At 39.3% G+C, this 22,409-nt stretch overlaps 1 protein-coding gene across 5 annotated transcripts in view; it reads right to left on the bottom strand.

The window, feature by feature from the left end:
• The window catches only part of LOC309556114 (poly(rC)-binding protein 3-like), a 1,192,398-nt gene that overhangs the window by 1,009,715 nt on the left and 160,274 nt on the right, over positions 1-22,409 (bottom strand). For all 5 annotated transcript variants that reach the window (XM_082258445.1, XM_082258444.1, XM_082258447.1 and 2 more), the window contains exon 2: positions 11,278-11,386. The gene's annotated coding sequence lies outside the window, so the exon portion shown is untranslated. The remainder of the gene's footprint in view (positions 1-11,277; positions 11,387-22,409) is intronic.

Raw genomic sequence — 22,409 nt, 5'->3', positions numbered from 1 at the left:
GTGAAAAAATATATATCACTTCGTCAGGAGTAGGCATGTTGCAAGGTCTAAAAAGAATATACATAAATAAGTAAAAAGAAAAATGAAATGAAATAGAAATAAAAAATAAAAAATAATAATAAACGAGTAGAACCACATAACCCTGTTAGGGGGGTAGAGCTTACACTGGGGTGGCGTGAAGTCCAGGGGATTGGTCTCACCCGGGAACTGAGGGGGCAAAGCCTGCGTGCGCCGCACAGTCATACCAATAAGTGCTAAGTGAAGTGAGATCCTCCAGAAGGGGTCGTAATATAGCCTCCACTGAGGGTAAAGTATCCATCTGTAGGATGAATAGGGGTAATATAGATGTATGAAAGTAATACTAATAATAATAATTATTAGTATTACTTTCCAGTGTGACGCTGGGTGCAATCCCTGCCTTTGCGCCTGCCCAGGTACCTATCACTCTATTTTGGTTTTCCTACACTTATCTCTCTGTACACCCTTCTGGCATACTTCTTTTGTTTTTGCCCATCTACAATCTCACATGGTTACACTTTGGGGATCTTATATTGGATATCTCCCTTTCATTATTATTTCATTTGCTCCTACACTTTCTTCATGACACCCTTTATTATCTGGTGGTCCACTATGATATATACTATTCTTAACACCATAGGTGGTTTACTTATATATTCCCTTATTACTTGGTGGCTCTCTGCATTACTTTATAATCATCACTGGCTACACTTTTCTTGTTCTCTTGGCTCCTCTGGATCTCATTAACAGCTCCCTTGCACAACTATTATTATTATTAGTATTACTTTCATACATCTATATTACCCCTATTCATCCTACAGATGGATACTTTACCCTCAGTGGAGGCTATATTACGACCCCTTCTGGAGGATCTCACTTCACTTAGCACTTATTGGTATGACTGTGCGGCGCACGCAGGCTTTGCCCCCTCAGTTCCCGGGTGAGACCAATCCCCTGGACTTCACGCCACCCCAGTGTAAGCTCTACCCCCCTAACAGGGTTATGTGGTTCTACTCGTTTATTATTATTTTTTATTTTTTATTTCTATTTCATTTCATTTTTCTTTTTACTTATTTATGTATATTCTTTTTAGACCTTGCAACATGCCTACTCCTGACGAAGTGATATATATTTTTTCACGAAACGCGTTGAGTTCAACACAGGCTATGTCAGCTTTTAAAAGTTATTGTTGTTATACTGTATATTAATGACCCCTTGTCTATGCTCTATGTACCTATTTGTATGTACCAGGATAATAATGTATTACCATGTACCTCTGTCTTGGACCTTGTATACTTACCTCTGTTTCATTTAGGTGTACCCCATTACCATGGGCTACACGGTTTCAGTGAACATTTGGCTATATTAGTATCTGGTCTATAGACTGCCAATAAACATACGAGTTTACATCATCCTGTGTCCCTTTCATTACATATACATCTATTATGGTCTGGTCCCACCTCATTCAAAGTCCCAACTTTGCCTTCATTTTCTTGTTTTCATGCAAACAGGGATGGAGACTCCAGTGGTCAGGAGTCTCATTTAAAGTCCCAACCCCCTTCCCCCATAATACTTTGTATACATGTATACAAGTATGTTTCAGTGCAAACACCATATGGAACTGAAGAGCATGTTGAAGGTGAGATAAAGAACTTATTACACAATGTAATGCTGGGCTTTGAGTTTCCACTGTTTTAGGAACTGTGTAGGGGAAAACAAGTAACCAGTCCTGAAAATCTGTCTTAAGTAAATAATGTTACCACCTTGCCTAAACCCGATGTTGACACCCTTATGTCAGAGATACCTAACAATTTTGCATTAGTCGCCAGGGTTGAGGAATTACAGAAAACTTCCCCAGTGTCAGAAATAACAGATATACTGGTGGTCATGAAAGATTTTGTCAAATGATTGGAGAATGTAAACAAGATAAATAGTTATACAGTTTTGCACATAATAAGCTGTGGGTTAGGGTAGGAAGGTACTATATAATTACATCAGGAAAAAAAAATGGGACAGATTTTTGAGGTACCAAAAAAATTTAACCAATATCAGTAATAGGCTTTAAACAATATGCTTTCAAATACAATTATTATAATGCCTTAGTCACATATTTCATCCTATCAAGCACCTTCTAGCATTTTTGCATTTCACTCTATTCCTGTATTCCAAAGATTTACATATTCTCTTTGTTAGTTAGGTGGTGGACTAGGAATCTTTTGCTCTCAACACATTTATGGAATGTACTCCACTTCTTTAGAAGAGTGATTAAAGTTAATTCTAGGCTATACATAGACAAATATTTTATAATTACTATATACACAGGCACAACACCCCTATATATCCATATGTTTGTATATTCAAAAACAATACTGTACAAATACATACTGCAATAATTCCAAGCTCTGGAAAGCATAGTTGCTAAAAATATCTCTGGGGCAAGCGTAGGGGCACAAGTGAGAGGACCCCCAGGAAGTCACGGCAGACCATGGACTTGTACTATTCTAAGGTAATGTCCAAGGGATTCAACCTAAATAATTTATACTACATACAGATCCCAAAATTGGAAAAGTATGAACTTTATCTTGCACTGCTTTTAATTACTATGCTTTTTTTTGCCCCTCCCTAACTCTCCATATGCATCAGGGCATAATTTATCCAAGGGTTTCTATGAAGGTAAGTCAGGGAAGAAAATATTATTGGTTATGCCCTATTCACCCTTATAACTGGAACAATATTTGCAATGAACCCTAATATACAATCTATATAATCTATATACATCCTTATGCAGAGGCAGAACGCCAAGTGACAAAACTAGTAGGGTGGGGCCAGGACGCCGACCAACACTGCAATACAGTCATAATTTGCACTCATGGCTCGGAGATGTAGCCAGAGCGTAGGCATTACAAGTGAACGATTCCAGTGTCAGGTAGAAACATTCATAATATAGCTATTGTATATCCAGTATAATCCAGTATATAGCTATATACTGGATTATTTGTAGTTATCACGCTTCAACACATTCACATATTTATTGAGTTTCATAATTTTTTGACCACTATATTTTCATTATTAGATATATTTACACATATATTTTGAAAGCGCAGCACTTTTAATATAATTTAGTCTTCATACACATATTTTGGATATTACGACTTTTGTATATATAGAATATTGGATTCAGTTAATCTGACAAGTATACATACATGCGCTGATTATTCTTTACAGCTTGGACTTTACAAATTTTAGTGGATAGACTGAGGATTAATTAGGTGTAAAATGTGCAGATGTTACCATTGAGAAAGAGATTGTGCTACAGACAGAATGCAATGGCAGATTTGCCACCTGATTTTAGCTGTGATGTTTACCTTTTTACAGTGCTAAATGAATATGAATACACAAAGGAGAAAGGAATATTTGACCTTAAAGCAGGGTATACACGGACAGTTTTTTTTTTATTTCGTTCAAACAGCATGTTGAACAGAAAAAAAATTGACAGATCCCCACATCCACACAATTTTATTCCTAATACCTTCTTTTACAGTGCCTCTCTACGGTCAGGTAACCTCCCTCTGCTGGCTGGCTGACGTCGGTGGGTAATCTGAGCCCCTTTCACTACTCTCCTAAAATTGAGGAAGGAGAGTGGAGGGAGGTCACGTATCTGCAGTGAGACCCTGTGAAAGACAGCACTTGGAATTTGAATTTAAAAAAAAAACTGACACACACTACTTTATAGCTATATAAAACAGAGAGGATACAAGTATCAGATATATATGACTTCACAACCACTTTAAGTTGACACAGGAAAATTAGCTGTTATGAATATGGATTTGGATACTCAGAAAACTGTGAAAGGTACAACCAAATAAGGGAGACACATGTATGTTTTTAGGATGTAGTAAATAGTTGTTATGTTTTATTTTGATGACAATGACAATGAAAATGAACCAGTTTGCTGCTACCAAAACCAAAGGAGAAACACTCAATGTAAATTTAAGAAGACTCTTACTGTCAAAGTACCAAATACACAGTACCTACATGAAGTAAATTACACCATTGTGACATATTGCTTATTACATTGTGAGTGCTCTTTTCAGATATACAACTTGCCTCTTTCCTGTCTCTAATTTTGCCCTTAAATAACATATTTAATTACTTTTAGGTGTACCTGGGTGAAATAATGGCAACCAATTCTAAAGAGAATAATAAAGAGCTTTTCAGCTTTCACAAGAATTAAACGGGAACATGATGCTATAATGAAAAACACCAAGGTGTCAGCAAACTAAAATGTGTTGCAGCACAGTTTTAATTATAGTGAGTGTACGGCATTCATTAACACAGTAAAGGATCATAGATTTCATGTGCAATATGAAGTGATAATTTGCACTGTGTCACGCGTATCTTCTCACTCTTGTCTGCCTTTTATAATGTATCACATTCCCACAGAAAATGTTTTCTTGCTTATGGCAGAACTAAGTTTGTGTGTGTGTTTAATATAGTTATAGATATAGATATATACCATAAATGCAAGTCTTCTTTGCTTCTCTACTAGTCTTCATCATAGCATGGGTAATGGCTTGCAGGGAAAGCTTGATCAGCTAAAAAACTCATTTAGGAGGATTTTTTTAGAACAGACATTGGGGGGAGATTCACTAAAACTGGTGCACACACAATGTTTAACCACTTGCCGACCGCTCGCCACAGATTTACTGCAGCAGGCTGGCTAGGCTGCGCGAAACGACGTAGCCCTACGTCGGTCGTGCGTGTGGTGCTGGGGGGCAAGCGCATGCCGGTGCGCTCCAGCCCCCACTAGGCAGTGGATATATCACACCCACGATCGCTTCCCGCTGAGAGAGAAGGATGGTCAGCTGTTGTAAATACAGCTGACCGTTCTTCTCTCTGAAAGGATCACAGAGCACTTGTGATCCTTCTATATAGGAACACAGGTGTCTGTGGTAATTTTTACAAGCCCACACCTCCCCCACAGTTATAAAACACTCCCCTAGTCTCACACTTAACCCTTTGATCACCACTGTGTTAACCCCTTCCCTGCCAATGTCATTATTACAGTAACAGTGTACATTTTTAAAACGGATTACTGTAGTAATGTCACTGGTCCCCCCAAAAGTGTCAAAAATGTCACTTATGGGTCCGATCTGTCCTCTGCAATGTCCCATCCAGCTAAAAATTGCAGATCGCCACCATTACTTGTAAAAAAAATAATGAAAATGTTATTTTTATTTTTTTTGGGAATGTTATACAGCATAATGTGAAAAATATTGTTTTTTTTTTTTTCAGAATTGTCGCTCTTTTTTTGTTTATAGCGCAAAAAATGTAAATCACAGAGGTGACCAAATACTACCAAAAGAAAGCTCTATTTGTGGTAAAAAAGGACATCAATTTTATTTTGGTACAGCATGGCACGACCGTGAAATTTTCTGTTAAAGTAATACAGTGCCAAATCGCAAAAAATGGACTGGTCATTAATGGGGGCAAATCCTTCCGGTCCAGAACTGGTTGATCAAGTTTTGACAATACAACCTAGAAGCTGATTGGTTATTATGCCCTGCTGCACCAGTTTCTGTATGCACCAGCTTTAGTAAATCTCCCCCATTAATAGAAATTTCATTGTAGACTACCAATGAAGGGTTCTTTACTACAACTTTAAAAAACCTCCCCTCTAGTGGAACAAAGGGTCGTAGGCTTAAAATCCTAATTGTAGCATGTCTGATGTGCAGAAAATTTGGTTCAGTGAGGAGTGCACAGAAATTAGCACAATGGGGTTATTGAGTGCTGGTGTGCATTTGCATATGAGAGATTATGTGATTGCTATTTGATCCAACCAAGAAAAATCTAGCTTAGGGATGAGGTTAGGATCTACAGCAGAGTGGGTTTGAAGCAAATCCTGGGTTGAAATTCATTAGACCTTTTAACTGTGGTTAGCAGGGCTAGAATGGCCCCCTCACTAAAAACGGTGGGTTTCCAGCAACTATTTGTCCCTGTGTGTGGGTTTAGGAAGGTTTTTTATTCTATATATATATATATTATATATATATATATATATATATATATATTCTATATTGTGGTTTAAAGTCTGATGAGTTACATATTCATGTGTATCCCATGTTCATAGTTCTGTTTTATGGGGGGGGGGGGGGGTATCATCTTTTATTTCATGTTTATCCCTTTTTTTAAAAAAAAGCTTAGGTTGGGGTTTAATGTTTCAATATTTATGTTTTTTGGGAGGTATATTTTATTTTGTTTTCTGCTCTTATGGCCTTTTTTATTCTGATGTGCACAGTGTACACCTGTTTTTGACACAAAGTTGCCCTGTTTTCAGTACACCATTGCATACTTCTACCTGTACCTGTAAAGTATATACATATTTACTCCCCATTTTGCCATATCTGCCAATAAATGTAGGCAATCAATGACACACGGGCCTAAAGTATCAGACAGAGGTAGGGGGGGGGTTCTGCAGGACAAGGTGGTGGTCAGGCTGCACCATATAGAGACAGGGCACTTCTGCCTTTTTTTTTTTTTTTTTATCTCAGAAAGGACATGCTATAGCCACAGCATGTACAGAGGTAGTGGAATTGCAGACAAAACGTTCCTCTTCTTTCCACTCCTAGGTGCAGAGCAACCAATTTTGTGCAAGTGCTGCTAATATACCCTCTTCCTCTTCTCCATTTCTGCTAGTCCCTCCATAGCCCTGCAAATTGGCTATGAGGAGAAGTCATTAATTTTTTGTTTGGAATGGACATCGGATAGATTTCTAAAAAATACTGTATAACAATCTGTTTTGCATATTACTTTTCCTCTTTTTCTTTTCTATTTTTAAACTATTCAGCTGCCATTTTTACTTATATACTTTATATGCATGTGTGTATATATAGGTATATGTAAAAATAATTTATATATATATATATATATATATATATATATATATATACATATATATATATATATGCACCCGCCACTTTATTAGGTATACTTTGCTCCTAACTTAGTACTTTTGCCTTCAGAATGGCCCCCCATTCTCATGGTGTGGGCGTTTGCACTTTAAGATAACCGCAGTGTCATAGTTGTGACCCCACAGTAGAAGTCGGAAGTGACAAAACGTCAGGGCGTGGCTACACGGCATACCGGATTGTTTGGCGAAGGAGCGGAGGACTGTTTCAGAGGTCTGGTAACCAGCGTGGAGGTGGTAAGGACTCCACGTCCATTCTGTAATTACACCAATGTGCTTTTTTAAAGTTATCCATGTAAGTGCAATAGGAGAAGGTTCACCATGTAGAATAAAGCTCATAGTTTAAAACATTGTCACACGAGTGGAGATTTTTTTTTTTTTATATATGATCACTGAGGATTTTGTGCAAGAGGAGACTCTGCGATTATTTAACATTATTCAACATTCAGACACAGCGGGAGTCGGGCCAGGGGAGGAGAGGCGGTGATCACCGCCGATCTTCCCTGATCGTCATGGAAAGACTGAGGTAATCCGCCCACTTGTGTAAACAAAGCGGGCGGATCTCCTCTGTGACAGGCAGGGACAGATCACAGGATTCAGCTTAGCTGAACCTGCGATCTGTGTCTGTGTCACACAACCCCCTCCCCCCACACACGTCAGTAAGCATGAGGCACACATTTAACCCCATGATCACCAACAGTGTTAACCCCTTCCCTGCCAGTGTTACAGTAATTACAGTAACAGTGCATATTTATAGCACTGATTACTGTAGTAATGTCACTGGTCCCCCTATCAGTGTCAAAAATGTCAGTTAGGGGTCCAATCTGTCCGCCGCAATGTCGCAGTCCTGCAAAAAAATCGCAAATCGCCGCCATTACTAGTGAAAAAAAATAAATAAACAATAAAAATGACAAATCTTTCCCGTAGTTAGTAAACGTGATAACTTTTGCGCAAACCAATCAAAATACGCTTATTGTGATATGTTTTTTACCAACAATATGTAGCAGAAAACAAGTTGGCCTAAAATGTTAAAAAATTTAGATTTGTACATTTTTTGGGGGGAATGTTATATATCAGAATGTGAAAAATATTGTTTTTTTTTCTTTCAAAATTGTCGCTTTTTTTTTCAAAAATTAAAAATCGCACAGGTGATAAAATACTACCAAAAGAAAGCTCTATTTGTGGGGAAAAAAGGACATACATTTAATTTGGGTACAGCATTGCACAATTGTGCAATTGTCCGTTAAAGAAACGCAGTGCCGAATCGCAAAATATGGCCTGGTCAGGAACGGGGTAAAATCTTCCGGTCTTCCGGTAAAAATACGCTCATTGAGAATTTTTTTTGTCAAAGACATGTAGCTAAATACATTTTGGCCTAAATATATCACAAAAATTGAATATATTGGATATTTTTTAACTGTCAAAGTAGAAAATGTCAATTTTTTCGCAAAATTTTTGCTCTTTTTTTATTAATATCACAAAAAATGAAAAGCGCAGAGGTGATCAAATACCACCAAAAGAAATCTCTGTTTGTGGGAAAAAAGGGACGTAAATTTCGTTTTGGTTCAGGGTTGCATGACCACGCAATTGTCAGTTAAAGTCGTGCAGTGCCAAGTTGAAAAAAGTGGCCTCGACGTTAAGCAGGAAAATCCTCCGGGGCTAAAGTGTATATATATATATACACATACGAAGGACATTTTAGTAAAACTGGGGCTTGCTAGCGTTGCGGGAATACACACGTTGCTAGCGTGGTGGGGCTGCACACAGTAGTAAGTGACAAGTGTGTCCTATTACTGATAAGCAGCACATATGTCATAGGCTAGTCCATGAAATTGCACAAGAGATGAATCTTTCAGTGGTGCACTAATGACATAGTAAAGCAGACTGTCCTAGGATGTTTCAGGCTTATTAACAGAAGAATATATCAGCGCAAGCAAAAAAACAAATATTACAAAAGCAGCTGACACCAAGGTAAAAATACAGAAAACCTTAAAAAGTCCAACAAGAAAAAAGTGCAGCGCTCAAATGGTCAATAAATATCTAAAAATCATCCATAAAAGATCATTCATAAAAAATCGCTGTAATACATCCTGAAGCCAAGGGAGGAAGGGGTTAAAAAGTCCAAGAGAGTCCCAGGGAAAAAGTGCACAGTGCTTGACAATATCCAGATACAGGGTGCTCACACTCCACCAGTGGTTCTAGCCTCTCACCTGAAGGCTGAGAGTAAACAGCCTAAAGCCCCGTACACACGTACCGATTGTCGGCCGTAAATATTCGGCTGACGACCGATCGGCCGATTGTAGGCTTGTTAGTATGATGCTTCCGACAGCCGACAGCGCTCATTCGGCCGAAAAGAATCTGTCTTGCAAGCATTAAAATTTTTGTTGGCCAACACCAGAACAGCTGATTGTTTGCCAGTCAGTACAGATTTCGGCCGACAGACAGCAGATTAGCAAGACTGGGCATGCTCAGAAAAGAAAAAAGACAAGGAAAGTTAACCATCACATGACATCACTTCTGCAGTCGGCTGTTGTTGGCCGACAAAATTCGTGTGCATTCTTTTGCAGTTTTCAACAGACACGACAGCCCTGGATAAAAGACGGCCGATCGTTCGGCCGACGATCAGTACGTGTGTACGGGGCTTTATTCAACAATCAGCACAGTAAAATCTCCACACTGGATCCTCGGACCTTAACATGTATCCCTTTTGTGAGATACTGTATGTGTGTGTATGGACACTGAGGTTAACATGCAGAGGCAGAAAACACGCCAGACACCCCTAAGAGCTGCGTCAAAAATGTCCAGTCTTAACCTCTTCCTCCCTTGGCTTCAGGATGTATTACAGCGATTTTTTATGAATGATCTTTTATGGATGATTTTTAGATATTTATTGACCATTTGAGCGCTGCACTTTTTTCTTGTTGGTTCAGGCTTATTGACAAATCTTCCTATGCCAAACACTGGGATAAGTGTATAAATGTAGCAGAGGAGTACACGTATGTATGTGTATATGTATAAGAAACAAATGCAGTTTCCACTCCTTGAAATTTGTTTTTTTTTGTGATATAAAATCAATATAAACGCAAAAGTCCCGGTTTCACCTAAATGCCCTTGTATAAATATATATACTGTTGTATATAATCTCTCACAATTACTGCCTTTTAGTGATATATATATATATTCTATTATACAGTATACATAGAGAGAGAGAGCACTAAAAAGCAGTAATTGTGAGATTAGTTTGCTTAGCTTCTTAATATAAAGCAAATAAATCATGCACCAAAAAAGGACATTTAATTTTGTAGGTTGAATATTATGCTATTTTGTGCTATTTATCCCCAGTTTTAGTCTGACAATCATCTATCCAGTATCCGCTAAGTGCTGGTCCATCAATTATAATTAGCTCTCACAAAAAGGTAGCATGTGTCTATTGTACAATAAATTGTAGCAACAGAAAACCCTGTATCAGCGCTGTGTACGGATCATCTAGACTGAAGAGCAAGTCAATTAAATTAATCTGCTAATGCTTTTCTAGTTTCATTCGATAACAGACTGTTAGTCTCCTTGGCAGTATGCATGTTCTCAAGGAAAGCACTTCAATTATATCTGGCAATTTCCATCCAAAATCTCAGAGCAAGAACCCTTATGGTAAAAATACAAGCGTGGCATTGATGGGCATTCTATTGTGTCTTCTCATATTTCAGAATGAAGATAACAATGTTTTTTTAAGCAAAAAGCACACACAATCGATTCAGTGAAGCTAAAATGAAAGCTGAAGACAAAAAACAGCTGGGATGAAATATAAACAAACTAATTTTTCTCAAATTAAATATTATTTTTTTTCAAAGAATCTTGCAGTTGGCATTCAGTGAAATAATGCATAGGTTTTAATCAATTATACCATATGTGTAGCAGAAAATGTTATTATTTCATTTTTTTGCCATGGAAAGTGTGATTATCTACAGTAATCTATGAAATGCTCTCATAGACACAACATGCTTTTGTGTCTACAATTGAAACTTAGCAGCAATTTGTGCTTTTGTTATTGGAAACTATGACTGAATCAAGAACCTGTACAATATAACATGCAAGAAAGACAATAGATACTATTTCAAAAGCTGCTATTTTTTTTTTTTTTTCTAAAATTAAATGTTGCTTACAAAAAAAAAAAACAATTTAGAAATACATATGGTCAAAGTATGTTTTAGAGAACTGTGTCAAACAAAATATTATTTATTAACATCAATAATCATTCCATTTTTTTTGTTAAGGAGTCAGAAAATAAAACTTACATAATCTGTGTCATATGTGTTGCCTTATCTTGATGTAGCTCTTTATCATTCCAATACCTCCAAGTCACAGTTTTACCCTCTTCATGGACAGCAGTAAAAATAGTTACACCTGTAGGTTATACATACAGACAGGTATTTTATAAATTTACTATATGTGCACTAATGATATAATAATCTAACGTTTTTTCTTATCCAGATGTGCCCAGTGCAATATGGTTGTATTTTACCCTCCTATTTATTTATACACCAATTCTTGTTTCACAAATCCTACTCTATTTCTGTGATATCAAGGGTTTCAACTTTAAGTGATACCCCATGTATAAACAGCTATTAAACAATGTTCCAAGTTTAAAATGAACTTTGGGATAAGCAAATATTGCCTAAAAACAAAATACAAATACTGTACATTTAAGTATTCCTACTTTACATCTTCAAATAGTTGTTCATGTTGAATAGTCCCATGAGTGCCACATCCCAAAAGTTAGATACAAAACAAAAGAGTTCCCCTTGGGTGGGACTTTATAGGCACTGACTTTACAATAAAACGAAAAATATATGAAATTTATAAAGTTTATTGAAAAATTCTATACAAAATAGATAAAAACAATTAGGCAAGCTGCATAATACATCACATGTAACAGTAGAACATAGACCACAAGACCCCCGGGTTGTAAACTGACGCGTTTCGGAGTATGAATCTGAACTCCTTCTTCAGGGATGCCCTTGGAGGGTGGTAAAGTTCACTGTAGTGTTTAGCATGAATCGCCTGCCTCAGAGTTAAAAACAAGTGATCAGCATGCCGGTGTTGCCCATCAGGGATGCCGTATGGTTGTCCTGGGAAGTATTGAAATATTGGACAGATTCTTGGGTATAGGGTGTTGGAGTTTGCGCGCAGGCTAGTCTCAATAGAGGCTAGGTGGGAGCAGCTGAAACCCCAAAAGGCAGCAATCCTCCAAGATCAAAGTTTTTTTCACAATGAAATACAGCAATGGAGCCTTCAAAGTCCCTGTGTGTCCGGCAGGAGAGAACTTTGATCTTGGAGGATTGCTGCCTTTTGGGGTTTCAGCTGCTCCCACCTAGCCTCTATTGAGACTAGCCAGCGCGCAAACTCCGACACCCTATACCCAAGAATCTGTCCAATATTTCAATACTTCCCAGGACAACCATACGGCATCCCTGATGGGCAACACCGGCATGCTGATCACTTGTTTTTAACTCTCAGGCAGGCGATTCATGCTAATCACTACAGTGAACTTAACCACCCTCCAAGGGCACCCCTGAAGAAGGAGTTCAGATTCATACTCCGAAACGCGTCGGGTCACAACCCGGGGGTCTTGTGGTCTATGTTCTACTGTTACATGTGATGTATTATGCAGCTTGCCTAATTGTTTTTATCTATTTTGTATAGAATTTTTCAATAAAATTTATAAATTTCATATATTTTTCGTTTTATTGTAAAGTCAGTGCCTATAAAGTCCCACCCAAGGGGAACTCTTTTGTTTTGTATCTACTTTACATCTTGGTGTTATTTAGATATTATTTTCTGATCTGTAGTAATCTAATGTGAATCTTTCCAGGATGCCTGTAGTGGGTGGACACAATGTAGATTTTTAATGTTTGTGAGAATTAAGGAATACATTTAAATGAAAATGTTTGTGTCCAGAGTATAGCTCTAAGGCAGGTAAGTATTTTAATTCTTTACAAACTAAAGGGTTGTTTCCATAATTTGAGAAACCTTGGAGTTTTGTACAGTTATGCAGTCTAAAAGCAGATTTACTAAAACTAGATGTTCTAGTCAAAAACATTGTTTATATATGTGTCGTTAAATGGTTAAGCAGGACAACCATCTTTGAAAATTCTGTAAAAAGCATTTGTTTTTAAAGGCTAGGATCACCTTTTACATAAATTGGTCTATGCAGACAAGAGGCCTCATTGGTTTAATTTACTGTACACTGTCGGTGCCATCTGTAAAAAATAATATTTAATACAAATGCCGTACCGGTAGGCCTTTTCTATCACTCATGAAGCTTAGCCAAAATACAACCAATGTTTACATTCCTACATTTTGGCTTATTTCCAAGATATCCAACAAAGTGGCTACAAGCCCCATTCTGTGAGGAAAACTAAAGTGATTTTTACATTAGGTATCCTCAAAGAAGGTAAAATTTTTAAAACCCTCTTGAATGTTCATTGTTTTTTTGCATAAATATGATCTAAAGTGTGATCTGTGTGACCCAAGTCCTAAAAAAAAAAATGCTGATCACCAAATTAACCAACGTAACCAAAACATTACACTTTCTATTTATTGATAGAAATGACTTAAAGTTACCAATTTATATGTGGTTAAGGGATGTGAACCTCTATGTTTCTAAACTAAATTGTATAGAGGGTTAGAGTCAGGAATTTTAATCAATGGGATCAAAATCAGTTGTGACTATAAGAGGCCCTGTCTTATTTAAAAAACAGAAATCTAGGTCTTTACTATTCACATCTGATCTCTAAAACTCATCTTTAAGGAAGTGTGCCATGGCTCAAACAAGAAGATTTCTAAGGACTTCTTAAAGCGGTAATAAACTTTCATAAAAAAAAAAAAACGTTCCCTCTATTAGGTAATGGCATAATATGCTAGTATGCATTGCATACTTGCACATTATGAGAGACTTAACCTAAAACAAAGCCCAGCAGCAGCGTGCTGTCATTACTTTAAGGGCTTCTATCTTCACCTGGTCTTCCTTCCGGGTTCATTGTCTCTGGCTGTTTGAATGGCTGAGCCACAATGACGTCACTCACACACATGCGCACGGGAGCCATGGCCGTGGCACAGGGATCTGAAGGGACGGCATGACATCCCTTCAGAGCACAGTGCTCATGCACCGGTGATGTCACCCACTACAGAATAGTGAATGTCTACTAAAAGGTGCACATTTAGGAGATATTCTTTCTACCTACAGGTAAGTATTATATTGAGCTTACCTGTTGGTACAAGTGAGCAAGTGGTGTTTACTACCTCTAAGAAACAGTTAATATTGCTCACTAGGCTGGAAAATATTACAAAATAATAAAAAAAAGTCTGGCCTCTACCAGTCTATTGTCAAGGAGTTAATGTTCATGCACAGGCAATTCAATAACATTGTTATTCTCTCTAGGAGTGGTCAACCTACAAAGATCATAAAAGCAAGTCATGGTAAATTCTGAGAGAAATCAAAATAACACAAGACTAACATCTAAGGTAGAAGAGGCCTCTCTTGCAATAGTGAATTACCATGTTTATTCACTATTCCAGTGCTGAGTCTACCATTATGAGAACAGTAAATAACATTGGTGTACATTGTGAGGTTGCAAGCCACTACTATCCAAAAAGAACATTACCACTCATCTACAGAAAGCTAAAGGCCACATAGATAAGTTAAAAGCTAAGCTACTAAGAATAATGTTCTGTAAATGGATTAAACCAACATAAAAACTTGTTGACATAAGTTTGTTTGACAAAAGGAAACATTGCATTCGAGCATAGGGACGTTATCTCAACTGTGAAACATAATGTGGCAGGATTGTGGTTTGTGCTTGCTTTGCTATTCCTGCACTGAGGCTGCATGTTGTCATGGATAAAACTATAATTTCTGACTTGCACCTGCAAATTTTAGAGAAAAATTTCAGAGTATCTGTCCATGAACTGAAGAGCAAGAAAAGATCATGCAAGTCATGCAGTAAGACAATGATCCAAAACATAAAAGTTAATCTATCAAAGATTGGTTAAAGCAGAAAAAAGCTAACATTTTTAAATGATTTAGTCTGAACCATTATCCTATAGAAGCGTTGTGGAAGGACCCGAAGCATGCAGTTCATGTGAAAAAGCCCTCCAATAAGCTAACATTCCCCCAAGCTGATGCCAGGACTTTTTAAAAGTTACCAGAAAGTTTTACTGCGGTTATTGGTGCCCAATAACTAAAAACAGATGTAACAGTACAGTGATTTTCAACATTTTTTTCTCAATAAAAAACATAAAATGAACAAGCAATATGTTTTTGACTTCTTCTAAATTAAATATTGAAAATTCAAGTGTCCACAACCTTTAAAAACAAAGGAAAAAATTCAGTGAAAGGGCAGTTAGGTGTGCATGCAAAAATCTCAGAGTAGAGTAAGTGCCTGTGATGCATCTCTGTTGATCACTTGCAGCTTGCCAGTGCTATATTCACCCGATCAAATAGCAAAATATACTCTGATGTTGACACTTGATGCAAGGGACCATGCTGATGTGGATAACTGATCATATGTAAGGGGAACTCTGATAGGGACACTGATGTAATGGAGAGCTCTAATGGGAACATCTGATGTAAGGGAGTACTCTGATGGGGACCCTGATGTAAAGGGGGCATCTGATATAAGGGGGCACAGGTTATTTTTAATCAACCTAATCTAATGACAGCCTACTAAATCCAAATGTTTCCCAGATTGAGACTCTGTGTGATAGACTGTCAGTGACTCATACAGTGTTGACATTATCCCCCCTGACTTTTTTTTTTTACTGCACCCCCCAGATTAGATAGACTAGATCAGGCTCTGGTCAGTGGCTAAATCTTGGTCGGTGGCTGGGTATCGTGTGAGAGCAGTTGTGTGATGTAAGGAGCATCCTGTGGTGTTCAGAAGCCTTTGAGGATGGCTTTAGTGTACACTGAGTCTCCAGCTATTAGCAGGGTGGTGCTTGGCACACATATGCAGAGGATTGATGCCTGGAGAGTGGGAATTGCCCTTGGTGGGTGTTTGTATTGGCCAGGAGCCCTGCTATCAGTGGGTGATCGTTAAGTGTACCCAGCATGGATATAGCAGCTGAATTTTTGCCTTTGGGACCCAGGTCGCCCTGGCCTGTAGGTGCATTAATTGCCCTGCGGAAGAGGTCTAGGATACGTGAGTATGTTTGGCTTGAGTTCAGCAGAAGGCACTTGACCAGATGCCATGCAGTGGTCAGACATCATATGTGGTCAGATGCCATATCGATGTACATTGTTGCATTTCATCAAAGTTTGGTTAACCGTTTAGGAGTTTTTCTCACCTAACAAACAGAAACTATTATTACATTGTCTTTTTTGACAGTTTAGAAACTTCAGCAGCTGGAGTTTGAATTGGGAAGCTTATTTTTAATTATTACATGGCTTGGGTAGCAATTGTACATGTTATAATATATTTTTTTTCTTAACAATGTGGAGTTCTCCCTTAGACTTGTGCAGTGTCCTTTAGCAGGGATTTGTTTCTTTTACAGTTCCAGGTCCTTGTGCAACCAGCAGTTTATTCCTTCTAAGTTGTGACTACTCTCTGGAGGTCACACATGGAGGTGGTTGGATTTTTTTTCCTTGCAGGACCAGTCAACTGGCAAATTTAATCCTCTTTAAACAGTTCCTAAGAGGAAGATGCAGATGAGGGTGATTTATATGAAGGTTTTTGTACCTCCCTTTTGTAAGGCTGTTAGGATGCCAAAAATGTAAGATCCTGCAGAGGTACCTGCAATGTAAGTTTTTAAAGGAAAGATTCTCTACTCTGAAAATGGCAAGCTTTTTTGTCCTTGCAGGACCAGTCAACTGGCCAATTTAATCCTCTTTCAACAATTCCTAAGAGGAAGATGCAGATGAGGATGGTCTATATGCAGGTTTTTGTACCTCCCTTTTGTAAGGCTGATAGTTACATAGTTACATAGTAGGTGAGGTTGAATAAAGACAATAGTCCATCCAGTTCAACCTGTGTAGGTGTGTGTGGCTGTAATCATCTCACATACCCCTGAATGTTCTGATCCTTGAGATGCACGTCCAATAGTCTTTTGAAAGCCACCATACTACCCGCAGAAACCACCTCTTGTGGTAGAGAATTCCACAATCTTGTAGCCCTAACAGTAAAGAACTCCCTGCATTGCCTGAGGTTAAAACGCTTCTCCTCTAATCGCATTGTATGCCCCCGAGTCCTCATGCAATCCCTTCGACTGAACAGCTTTTTTTCTAAAATGTAAGATCCTGCAGGGTTACCTAAAATGCAAGTATTTTAAGCACATCCAAGGGAGTGTGTTGTATTTTTCCCCTATGATGTTTAAGCTAGAAGCACATTCCAGAAGAGTGCGGCAAAACTGAACAGAATGCCAGAGCAGCAGAGTGGCTTAGTAGTCAACACATTTACCTTGCAGCACTGGGTTGCTCAGTTCAAACCCCAATCAGGACACCTCTACCAGCACTGCAGTAATGTCAAATTAGGCACTTATGAGGAAGAGGTTTTCCAGCATATGGAATCACCTTTTTTGTTTACGTAGTTGCCATTTGAGGATGCTGTGTCCTTCAGTGGTATACTCAATCATGGTGACTGGGTGTGTCCTTTTGGGGGGAGGGGGTGTGGCGTCTTCTGGTGGTAATTGTATGTGTTGGTCTTGCCTTTAGGGGGTATATCTGTTTGTCTGTTGCAGCCTGAGAATCCGCCCTAACCTTTGCCTCTCTTCCAATGCAATGGAAGTTGAGATGAAGAATATTAATTCCACCCTAAAGAATAATTCTGACAAGTGACGCATTCTTGTCTACATTGCAAGTGTTTAAACTGTCCCCTTTAAGGGCAAGCTTCATTTGATAGCAAAGAGCTGGGATTGTGTTTAATCTGGCCTCCTGCCTCAGAGTAAATGTCTGCTGAGTGAAATAAGCCTGCAGTTCAAGAGTCGGTGTCTAACTCCAAAGAGTTTTGCTCCTGCAGTCCTGGCTTGGAGTCCAGAAAGAATAGAAAAGAGAAAGAAAAGTCCTTAGGCAAAAAGTCAGCAGTGGGCTGAATCTGAAGTCTTTTTCAGATTGTGCCACTCATACATCTGTTATGAGTACCTGGTTGCTCCTCTTCTGATAAGAGGGTACAGCTTTTGTCTCGGACACATGGAACCTCAGTATAAGCACTTCAGCCCATGTTTTGAGAATCAGCCACCTTCAAGCCTATGACTGTGCCAGGAGGAATCCTCTGACTTAACTCTGTTTCTACATGTGTCAAGATATTGTGCAACATACTGTACATGTCTACTGGTTGGATTATCAATCCACTCCTTCTCTGGATAGAGATCCCTTTCAAGAATACAGAGGCAGTTCTCAGAACCCTACAAGAGGTTGCCTGACTAGTCTTTCAAAAAGGGTCATCTTGCTCTTATGCAAATCCTTATGTATCTGAGAGGATAATTCATCATGATTCAGGATACATTGTTTTTTTTTTGCCACTAGAGCATACTGGTGGTAAGAGACTGGGTTATCCTGGCTTTCCTCCCTTCACCTGTCACATCTCAATGCCTGATGATCAGGACCATAGTTTCTCCCATCCCTATATTAAGGTGGTCTCAATGGAAGAGGCTTCCTGTCCTGAAGGTTTTTTTTTTTTTCTCCAACGTAGGACATGCACCCAGCTATTCATGTCTCACAAACAGTCAGATAAAGCCTTTGGGTGCTGGTACAGTAGTAAATCTTCTGTGCTGCAGAGCTATGCCCAGTGCAACTCCCCTGTTGGGAAATTGTTTTGAACATTTCAGTTTTCTGGCTAGCCCTTAAAGACTCCCTTTCCTTTCATCACCTCACAGTAGGTTTTTTAGTCTTCGATAGGGCTAAACAACATCAGTGGTGTTTTACATCAGGGGGCAGGTGAGAACTATGAGGGTTAGTCTACTAAGAGAGGTAGATAGAGATGATTGTTGCCTGAGTGGAGAGTAATCTCTCTAACATTTGATTGACCTGATTTGATTGAATTGGCCCAGCTAAGCAACTAGTGGTTTCTGCATCCGGGTTCCTTTAAATGAATTTCATCTCTGGGCAAGATTTCAGAGTTAGATCTGTTAGCATCTCCTTACTATTTCAAGCCAGAAATCTTTTACTTGAGGAGCCTAGTCCAAGCCCTGGGTGCAGATGCTGTGACAGATCAGGAAAGGATTCAACAAGCCATATGCTTTCTCTTTATTCCAATCCATATACAGTTGCTAAAGACCTTTTGCAATCATGACAATAATTTCCCACTGGCCAAACAGGCCTTGGTTCCTGCTTTTGGTACCAGGTTATCAGATTACAGTCCTTTCTTTTAGATGGGATCTTCTGTTGCAGAATGCAATGCTTCAACCTTGCTCATCTCTTCCAGTTTTTCGTCCTGAAGAGACTAACTAGCCTTGACTATTTTTCTCTAAGCAGATATCTAGAAAGTCTACAACAGGATTTTAATGAAGCTTGTTCATTTTGGACTGCTTTGTTTCCTTCTGCCTCAGTCCTGAGGTCAGGTACATTCTGGACTTCAATTGATCTTAACCACTTCAATACCAGGCACTTCCTGCCCAGGCCAATTTTCAGTTTGCAGTGCTGTTGCAAATTGAATGACAACTGCATGGTCATGCAACACTGTACCCAAATGAAATTTGTATCATTTTTTTAAACAGATAGAGCTTTATTTTAGTGGTATACAATTACCAATGGGTTTTATATTTTTTGCCAAACAAAAGAAAAAAGACTGAACATTTTGAAAAAAAAAACTAACAATTTTCATAGTTTCTGTTACAAAATGTTTCAAACAAGTAATTTTTCTTCTTTACTGATGTATGCTGATGAGGCTGCATTAATGGGCACTGATTGGCTGCACTGATGGGCACTTATAGGCTGCACTGATGGGCACTGATGGGGCTTCACTGATGGGCACTAAAGAGACTGCACTGGTGGAAACTGAGGAGGCTGCACTGATGTGCACTGATACGCAGCACTGAGAGGTGGCACTGATCTGCACTGATGGGGCTGCACTGATAATCAGGGCACTGAAATAGTTAAGCCGTATTAGAGGACAGATTTCTGGAGTCCCTGTCATATCCATTGTCTCATGGGTGGACTATCTCTTACTTATCCAATACGTTGATGGGGGCTGCATCTTAGACTCAAGGGAGAACCAAGACTCTCTACATGGGATTTATTACTTGCTCTGGACTTCCTTGCCAGCTCCAGATGAGATCTCTTTTCAGTCCAGCTATGGCTATGAAGACAGCCAATCTAAGGGCTATCCAGCCAGAAAGTTTTCCAAGATCAGAGCTTTAGGCTACGAAGGATCCTTGGTGACTGACAGCTCCAGGTGGGATCCCCTCCAATTCAGTTGAAATAAAGATTGAGCCATGGTGGCAATCTCTCTAATGGCCACATTCTCAGCAGGAAGTTTTCTAGCATCAGAATCTTTAGAACCCTTTGGCAGCTTGCTGCTTCAGATGGGATGTCTTTCAGTCCAGTTTGAGTATGCTGCCTTCACCACTGAGTAAATACTCAGTCATGAAGGCAGCCTCTCTATGGGTTTTTTCCTCAGTCAGGAGGTCTGCCAGAATCTGGGCCTTGGGCTATGTGGGATCATTATTGGCATTCTGCCTAGTATGGGTAGTGTTTATATCCATACTGGGTTGCAATCTAAGGTGGCTTTGACATGCTATGAGAACAAAAGCTTTGTTCCTCCCATATGCAGGACCACTAAGGATAACTAGTTCCATGCCCTGGATATTGGGATACTTTGAGCATGCTCACAAACTACAGTGTTACCTAAAGTTTTAAGACATCTCTTTGTCACTTTCTCTAACCGAACCAGCAGGACAGAGATATCCAGAATCATTGCCAGGAGTGTGTAGACTTTGTGGGCTTCCTGTGAAAGGGTCCCAGGAATATTTGTAGGGGGATGACATGTCTTCCATTAACCACTTGCCGACCGCCGCCCGACTATATACGGTGGCGGTCAGCCCCTTCCAGGCAAAGTGACGTACCGGTACGTCACTAGCCTGGGAGCCAATAGGGGGCGCGCTCCCGCCCCCGCTCATTCACTAAGAAGCTGTCGCATGTGACCGGGGGAACCGATGCCGGCCGGTCACTCGCGATCATCGGGTGGAGAGGGAGAAAGGCAGGCGACTAATGTAAACAAAGCCGCCTGTCACTCTCCCCTGTGTAATAAACACAGATCATACGGTCCTGCTATGTAGGACCATTAATCTGTGCTGTTACACACACAGCCACATCCAATCACAGTTAGAAGCACACCCCTAGGGACACACTTAACCCCTCCCTCTCCAATAAAGTTAACCCCTTTCCTGCCAGTGTCATTTTTACAGTAACAGTGCATATGTATAGCACTGATTACTGTAGTAATGTCACTGGTACCCCCAAAAGTGTCAAAAATGTAAGTCAAGGGTCCGATCTGTCCGTCGCAATGTCGCAGTCCCGCAAAAAAAAATTGCAGATCGCCGCCATTACTCGTTAAAAAGAAAAACAATAAAAATGACAAAAATCTTTCCCTTAGTTAGTAAACGCAATAACTTTTGCGCAAACCAATCAAAATACGCTTTTTGCGATTTTTTTTTTACCAAACATATGTATCATAAAGCAAATTGGCCTAAAATGTTAAAAAATTTAGATTTTTACATTTTTTTGGGGGGAATTTCATATAAAAAAATGTGAAAAATATTGTTATTTTTGCAAAATTGTCGCTCTTTTTTTGTTTATAGCGCATGATCAAAAAATCGCACAGGTGATCAAATGCCACCAAAAGAAAGCTCTGTTTGTGGGAAAAAAAAGGACATCAATTTCATTTGGGTACATCATCGCACGACTGCGCAATTGTCCGTTAAATTCACGCAGTGCCGAATCGTAAAATACCCCCTGGTCAGGAAGGGGGTAAAATCTTCTGGGGCTTAAGTGTTTAAGACTGTTTTGGCTTATTGGGGTCTGTTAATTTCTATCCACAGCATTTCTGTTGGCTGAGTCCTGTGATTGAAACCCTAATTTTTGTGGCCACCACCCTTAATTTGGACTGAATTGGACTGAACTGGACTAGTTAGTTCCCAAACGTATGCTGCCATGGAGACTGTTAGGAAAACAGAAAATTTCCTATTGAATACTTAGGCTCCATGCACACAGGGCGTCATAAAAACGTGCTCCAAAGCTGTTTACATAACGCAGATGACATCATCTGTGACACAAGGGGGCGTGGTCTCCCGGTGACGTCATCTGGAGGCCACGCCCCTAATGGCTATATAATAAGCTGCAGAGACCAGAGGCCGGCATAATCGCTGGAGACGTCGTCGTCGGAGGACCGGAGGAAGAAGGACAGCCGACAGCCGACAGCCGACAGCAAAAGAGCAG

Source organism: Pelophylax lessonae (genome assembly GCF_965119305.1).
Source record: "Pelophylax lessonae genome assembly, chromosome: 5".
NCBI classification, from domain to species: domain Eukaryota; kingdom Metazoa; phylum Chordata; class Amphibia; order Anura; family Ranidae; genus Pelophylax; species Pelophylax lessonae.
This window is presented reverse-complemented; position numbering and strand designations above follow the sequence as displayed.